Genomic DNA, 8414 nt, shown 5'->3' with positions numbered 1-8414 from the left:
CACTTATATATTAGGAGGTCAGTACTTATTAATTTAATGGAAGGAGTTAGACATCAACAACTCTTCTCTGTTTCATAAGAGACTTTAGCTATTAGAGGTGAGGGTGTGGGTTGAATGGACAGGGCGTTTTAAAGATAACATCAAAATCAAAAGCTTCATTTTCATTCGATGTTAAGTTTATGATACATAATCACTTTGAAACTAGCACTGTGCACCCTGCGTCCTGACTCACTGGTACAGGATTCAGGGAAAACGGCATGTGGAGATTCCCAGGTGGGCACAGACTGCTCCCATAACCCACTCCCACGCCAAGAAATTCAGTGTCCATCTATAAGGGGATTTAAATTTGCTTTGGAAGTTGAGTAGTCGGAGGTCTGGTAACAGTACACAGCAGAAGGCCAGAGGAAGAAAATTTGTCAGTAGCAAAAAACCTGACTGGGAAAAAGCTATTTAAACCCAAAGGTCTGTCCTAGGATAGATCAGAACAGAAGAAAGTCAAAAAGAACTTTTGCCCATCTCCTGGTTCTTAGAGGATCACCTGGGCCTGACCCTCACACCACCTTCCTTTCTAGCCATCAACCATCAACTGTAGGGACTCTACAGAGTCTTAACACTTAAGACCAAATACTAAGGTTCAACAGAGCTTCCCAGCGGGTACCATGGCTTCAGTGAGTCATCAGCGAGTCACCAGAGTGTCAAGATATTCATCCCTTCCTCCGGCCATAAGCAGCCTCTGCTGTGTGTTCCCGGGTGCCACACAAGTATTATCATTTTCCCCTTAGGAAACACGTGGGAAATGGTCCTGCATTTGGCTTAATGTTCTACAGTCACCATCTTGAAATGCTTAATAATTGGTGAATAAACAGGCTCTGCAAATGACATCACCGGTCCTGAGTACAGAACAAGAATAAGGGAGAAGAGAGGACATTCGAGGCTCCAAAAGAACCTCAGAGCGACACAGCTTGCCTGTGTTGCAGACAGTACTAAACTGGGCTCCAGGAGAGAGGGGCAAGAAACCAAATGAATACAAGGTCAAAGAAGACCCTCACTGCAAAATAAAATGAATGCCTTCCACCAGATATCCCAGAATGCCCTTTACACAACAGAGGGTTTCAAGTAAAACAATTCAGAAAGGGTGAGCTAGAGGCAGAGGATGCAAATGGCTTCAGAGGGGGTGCTGGGGTTCAGGTGTGACTGTGGGGGACACCCAGAGGGGCACGGTTTGGTCAGCGAGCCTCATGAGCCACTTGGTGCTACAACATATCTGGCTGAGACCCACTGGCCATCCCAATCAACCACTGAGCCTCAGGGGGACCAGGGGGCGCAGTTTTTTAAACTAGTGTTTCAAGGACAGAGTTTCAACGATCTGCTTTTTGGTTTACTGGCAAAAAGGGAAAACTTCACAGTTTCAGGTTAAGTATACAGACCACCCAGCAGCCACAATGCCCTCCGCTAAGGAAAAGAGTTTCTCCAGCTTAGTTACCTGCTCTCAGCTACCTGACTGGCTCCAGTCCTTACCACCTCTCTCAAACCAGCCATTCGAGAGTCAGTCCTCACCAAGAGTCTGGGAGGGATCATGCGTGCTGAAGAGCTTAGCAGATGCTTGATGACAGTCTCCTTACATTTCTAGTGGTCAGTGTAAGAAAAGTAGAAGCCAGTCAGCGATGAAAAGTCTCAACCCCATTTTCCTGATGAGATGTCCTGTGCGGACCTCACCAAGTTGGGTTGAGATGGTCAAAGGTGGGCCTTCCAACTGGCTACTGCACAAGTCCCTTCATCTAACAACGGTCACCCCCCCTGCCCAGAATGCCACACACTCCAACTCTTCATCAATTCAGGGCTGGGGGAGAGGCAGCAGGTCCAACAGGGATGGAGCTTGGCTAGCCTGTACTGACACACACGGGGATGGGGTACGGGGCTCCCAAACTGTGCAAAAAGGTCCTTATCATAACCTCCACCACAGGATGGAGGGGGATGAAAGGCCTGGAATATAACTGGTCCTAACTTTCTAGAACTTGCAGCCCTTGCCTAAAGGGTTCCCTGGGTTTATTATGCTAGAGCCCATCTGGAGAGGAAGGAAAGAATGTGCTTGTTTAAAAGGCCTGACATGTTCTCCTCTCACTATATCCCTGCTCCCCAAATCTCCGGCCGGGACTGTTCTCTGGAATATGGCTGCTTGCTGGGGAGAAACTCATTTCCCTAAAGTCTCTTATCCAAAAGAGATGCTGGGTAACTTGTACACAAAAACAAAAAATAAATATTAATGTCCAAAAAGGCTCTGTGAGTTCATTCAAACCACTTACTTGTGAAACAGCCCGGGGTACTGCTGAGTCCCACCAGGGGCAGCATCAGGGCTGAGGCCAGGGACCCCCAGAGCTCACCTGAGCAGTGTGAGGTAGTATGAGCTACTAAGGTGCCACCTTGTGAGAACACAAGTTCAAGGACCCTCTCCCCCAAGACTTCTCTTGGCAAAATCCCTCAGAAAACCAACTAGGAATGGATCCAACCGGCAGCATGAACCAGAAACACGACCCACCCGGCAGAGACATTCTCCAGTCACCCAGGGAGAGCTTGAACCAGCTGCCGGCCAACAGCGCCCTCTGGAGGTGATGCAACTGCAGTTAAGGATAAATTCCAGCAGATAAGAGGTGAGCTGCCAAAGCTCCTACACGTTTGCACAAAGTAAACAACAGGTACCGGTTGGGGGCAGGCAGTCAGAACGCACACCCTGCTACATACCACCAGCTACGCAGGTCCTCCTTGCCCTACGGGGCTCACAGTCCACCACATGGAGTCTTCTCGTCTACACTACCAGCCGGACACTTCTGGGTGGGAGATCAGATAGAAATTAAGGCAAGGCTGCTACTGTCAGAGACATGCCCACCTCTCTACCAGGAAACACAAGGCTGAGGGAGGCGGCCGAAATGACAAATGACTAGGTCAAAGGAATTCCCTGTCCTCTCTGCCCCACAGGGAAGACCTGACTTCTTGGGTGGAACTGTAGTGGCCACAGACTGCAGCAGTACATGAGGGCCCCCGATTGCATCTTGAGGTGGCACTTGATGGTCAAGTGGCCTCGGAAGAACTTGTGGCACACCTTATATTGGTACGGCTTCTCGCCTGTGTGGATCCGCCAGTGGTAGTTGAGCTCGCTTGTGTGGGTAAACCTTTTGCCACAGACCTTGCAGCTGGACTTGCTGTTCCCAGGTTGGCCCTGCAAGGCAAGCTCCTCGCTCAGAAACTCTTCCGCTGGCAGCTTCCACTTCTGGAGAGCCGGGTGCTGGAGCCCGAAGTCAGAGCGTACATCAAGGCCACCGGTGCATTTGTGCTGGCTGACGTGGTAGTGATAGGCAGCCTCTGACTTGAAGCTCTGGCTGCACAAGTGGCAGCAGAAGAGGGCATCTTCCAGGCTTTGGTGCATAGTTATGTGCTTCTCCAGAATATGCCAGTCCACAAAACTGTTGGCACACACAGAGCAGGAGAAGACTGAAACGCCAAGATGGGACAGCGTGTGGCACATGAGGCTGCAGAGGTTGAGGTGATGCTGGTCACAGATGCTGCAGGCCTGGCCCTTCAAGTTTAGGTGGTCGAGAATGTGGCCCTGGGCCACGTGGAAGTCTTTGGCCAATGCTTTCCCGCAGGCAGTGCATTTCAACTCTGGGGAGGCCACCCCTGTAAAGATACCCAACTTCCCAGGCAGAGGGTCACTGGGGTGGACAACAATGTTGTTCTCGAATATTCCATCCCGTCGGTGAAGGGTCAGCTGCCACTGGGTAAAGAACTTAGTTTCACACATGTCGCAGGAGAAGAGGAAAATGCCAAGGTGGGACAGGATGTGGGTCACCCGGGAGTTTCAGTCCTGGAAGTGGGTCTCGCAGACCTTGCAGTTCCCTGTCAGCAGGTCCACGTGGTCCCGAGCATGCTGCTGGATCAGTTGAATGTTGGGCTCTAGGACTTTCTTGCACCTGGCAGGGCATGGCCTTATTCTCCCGATTGTCATTCTCTCCGAAAGTCAGTTCATCCTCACTGTCGTCACTCAGCTCAGTCACCTCCTCGGCTGTGCCCATCTCCTCAGCAGGGTATTCAAACTGCAAGTCATCATCCCCCAGCTCCTCCAGCTGGAGCTCATCCATCTGCCCGAAGCCTGGGTCTCTGGAGTGGTCACTATTGCTCAGACATGAGTTGGTCCCAGTGGTGATGTCTATGGCGTTGTCAGGGATGAAGAAGCTGTTTTTACTGAAGTCTTCGTTGCTTTGAACTTTGTATGGCTGGCAAGAGCTCATGCTGACCTGCATGCTCGTGCTGACAGTGCCAAGGCCTGGCTGGGTCACCGTACTAGGACCGGACATGAAGGGAGCAGGGGTGTCGTGGTCTTCTGTCTTGGGTGGCAGTGGTGGCTGTGGCAGAGGCAGGCTGTGGCTGGCGTCACTGGCAACATTCCTCTCTTCCTCCTTGTAGCTCCCTCCAGCATCACTGGGCAACACATAGTTTCTATCGGGACCAAAGTGCTCCCCCCGTCACCCCGGAGTTCCCCAAGTGGATGGGCATGCTCTGCTGAGGGACAGCTCAGAGTAACCGAGTGATTGTCACTGGTGCTGGTCAGGGATTAGGGTTAGGGTTGGAAGGTTATTGTATACCTTCTATTTATGCTTCTTTCAAATTTTTTTCCTATTTCTTAATTTCCTTCGGATTGAGTTTCTCTTCCTTCTCATCATTCATATTTTTCTCCTTACTAGATTGGAAATAAGGTCTGTTTTAGTTTTTCATGGTTATCCTGAAAATCTTAAAGTGCTTTCAGTGCCCTCCAGCCAAAGACCACTGAGAACATACCTGTAATCAAACAAAGTTGGGTTTCTTGTGGCAATGAAGGCAGTATCATACCTTGAGAAACCATGAGAAATCTTAGTAATAGTGTTAGGTGGAGCTTGCTATAGGACTTGGACTTTTTAAAGGCAATCTAGGGATGGGTTCAAGGAAGCAGGGCTTTGCTCTAAATTGATGCTGTCAGAAAGCAGAACCAATTCAATGGCTGGGAAACAATAATGTTTTATGTAGAAGGCAGAAGGAAAGATGCTGAGCTAAAATCGTCATTGGTAAAGAAGCAACAGCCATTTATATTAGCCAGGATGGGAAATGTTTGATCATGTTTGTGGTTTGGACAAGGTTCATGTATTTCCTGTATTCATACATGATTATGGGATGGTGCTGCTTTTGTCTTGATCTATCATGATCACAGAGTGGCCTTGTCTGGTATTGGTGTTCTGTGAGATTGTTTAGGTTTAACAAGTGAACACTATGGCCTTGTTATTATAGGCAGACCGACTCTGAACTAACAACAGTCAGGGACTGCTTATTTCTTCTTCAATGAATATAATAATTAACAAGATGTAAAATTAATTTATAAATTTGCTTATTTTCTGAAAAAACACAGAGACTTTAGAAAATATTAACTCTCATCATCTCTCTTGTTCCTTGAATGCTATTTTTATTTAGGACATTCATTTTATCATGGTTGTTTTAAACCTCACCTCATCAGTGTTATTGTGGTTGTTTTATACACTAAAAATGTATATAGTATACCCACATATTTACATTCTTATTTATTCTTCAGTCTTTAAGTATACTTTATACCTCTGAGATGATTTTACTTCTGCTTGAAGATTATCATTTAGAAATACCATTGCATGGAGTGGTTTTGTAGGTGATAAACTCTGAGGATTAGTGTCTTTTACCAATTATTGAAATATTCTTATCCATGATCTTTTCAAATATTGCCTCACCATGATTGTCACTTCTTGAAGTTTTAAACAGTTTCCAATTCATACCTTTTTGGTAATTTTTATTAACTCTTTTTCTTTTGTTATGCTTTCAGTCCTGTAAATTTATCAAGCGAATTTATATTTCATATCTGATAATACCCAAATCTCCCATCTTTGTGGGCCTGATTTTGTACTTTGTCATTTCTCTTAGTTCTTCCTTATGGTTTTCCTCTTTTGTTCATGTGTTTAGTGATTGCTTTTTATATCATGAGCTTATGTTTCCTGGAACTTTGGTGCTTGTAATATAATAAGAATTTGTGTTTGCTTCTACCTTAAACCCAGGAACACTATCACCCCAGGATCACATAATCTAATCTTTCATCTTGGTTTTTGGGGCAATACAGATAGTGTGGATTTAGACCCCAAACCCAGTTGAGTGCAGACAAGTGATTTGGCATTTTAGAGGGTTTTTATTGACCCCCTTTTCTATGCAAAATTATGACCAAGACAGAAATGCATCCTTACCACTTTTTACTAGTTTGCTGGCTGAAATTGTGTTCCTTCAGGGACTATATCTATTTGTGGGAATGTCTTTGATCTGAATTGCCATCCTTCTTGGAGCTCAGCTTTATTTACCCTTCTCACACATGTGACCATTATGCATTAAGTCACTATCCCAGAAAACTCTCTACGCTGGACTTAGAGTCTATGTTTTGTAAAGGTGGATTTTTTTCTTTGTAATATAAATTTTATTATACTACTAGATTGTTATTTATTATATTTTCTTATATAACTTATTTTAATTTCATTAAGATGTAAGCTTCGTGTATCTTAACTAATATCCCTTCATCTGAGAGACCTTTCCTGATTGCATAATATAAAGTAAGGGGCCCCTCATTCTCTCTTACTTTTTTACATATTAATTCCCTTTATTGTACATATGTAAACCATCCTTATCCCATTTACATTTTTGATTTCTTTGTTTATTTTCTTCATTTCCCAGCCTAGAATATAAGGTTTCTTTGTGCAGGAATGCTGTCTACCTTGCAGTCACAGTACTCACTCCAATGGTGATTTTACAATAGGTGCTCAGATTCCCTGGGATCCCTTTTACTCTTTGTGTGTGCCTATCCCTTAGCTACTCTGCGTTTTGCTTCTAATTACTACATAGTATCTGCGCCTCTCTCAGAGAATTACCCTTTGGCTGCTGGCACTGCTTTGCACATATACACACAGAGAACTGGAACTACCTGGGAGTTTACATAGCCACTCTGTGTGGGCTTTAGCTAAAAACTGACTGGTGTGAGACTTGAAGGTGCAGCGTACACTTCAGGCTGAATCTGGGAGCTTACTTCCCTCAGTCCCTCACTGGTCTTTCTGAGAGAGCTTCCTTTAAAAATTTGCTTGCCTAGGAATCCTCATTTCAGAGTCTCCCTCTTAAGTCTGCCAATCTAAGACTGTTCAATAAATGTTTATTGAATAAGTAGCTAAATATATCTTAGCCATCAAACTTTTCTTGTCAGACTGCTGTGCTAGTTTATATTTTATCTCATTTCAAAGATGATTTTTTTTCGTAGATTTTATTAAAGTCACAATATAATTGCACAGTATAATTTATGCAGCAAATATTTTTCTGCTTATCAAGTGTTATGCTTCAGTATAGAATATTTGTGTCCTCTGCTGTGGAGTTTTGTTAGCTTGTTTATCTATTATTTAATGAGAAACAATCATTCTAGGAAATTAGTTACTATTTAATAAGGTTGAACAATTATTGTTGGTTGCCCTTCATGTTTAACTGGTCTAAACTGGCAGGCATTTGTATGTTTGACAATCCTATCTGAATTCCTCAAGGCTAACAGTTATTATGTGATGTTGGTACCAAAACTAGAAAGAACCTTTTGCTGCCTGTGTAGTGTTGTATGTAGTATATGTAGGTAGGAGGGTGCTAATTTATTTCTTGATGATTTGATGGAATCTATGCTTCATCATTTACTTCATGTCAGATTCTTCTCTCTCCCAGAAGAGAAAGCAATTTTGACTCAGTATTACAATTTAGTGTTCAAGTTATTGTAAATGCATTGCTCTGTACTTGGTTTCTCTCTATTCCAATCACCCATCCTCAGTGCTTATAGAGTTATTTTATTTAAATAAAATCTTTTTACTTCCTCCTTTTATATCCCTTATTAGATCTAGATTTCTTTATAGGAGAAAGACCATATTTCTTGTCCTAGTTTCCAAGGTTCTTTTCAAATTTCTTCTCAAACTCTTTCTTCAGTCTCAGTTTCTCCCTCCCTAACATTTATTCTAATTTCCACTTGGATTATATTATCACCTTTCTCTGATTATGATTTGCTCTTTCACCTCCATTACTTTATACATGTTATTCCATCTGCCTGAAAAGTGATTTATTAGCTTTGTTACATGAAATAGTTTTCACTATAGTCCAAGTTACAGTGTAAATTCCTCTTAAATAACATTTTACACAACCTGTACTTTCTTCTCGTTGATTCTTTGCTTGTGGCTCCAATTCCACTTCAGGACTCGTTCTCCCAGCTGCTGAGAATGCTGCCACTGCTAGACAGCCCTCCTGGGGAATTTCTCTTGTTTGCAAGAAAACTCATGCCTTTTTCTCAGAAGGAGACTGCGTTCAAATGA

General features: G+C 43.9%; 1 pseudogene; it reads right to left on the bottom strand.

Moving 5' to 3' along the window:
• Positions 1–2940: 2940 nt before the first annotated feature.
• LOC103269683 lies at positions 2941–4606 on the bottom strand (annotated as a pseudogene).
• Positions 4607–8414: the final 3808 nt, after the last annotated feature.

The sequence above is a fragment of the Carlito syrichta genome, unplaced genomic scaffold, assembly GCF_000164805.1.
Source record: "Carlito syrichta isolate Samal-C Ts95f unplaced genomic scaffold, Tarsius_syrichta-2.0.1 Scaffold309435, whole genome shotgun sequence".
Lineage (NCBI taxonomy): Eukaryota > Metazoa > Chordata > Mammalia > Primates > Tarsiidae > Carlito > Carlito syrichta.
This window is presented reverse-complemented; position numbering and strand designations above follow the sequence as displayed.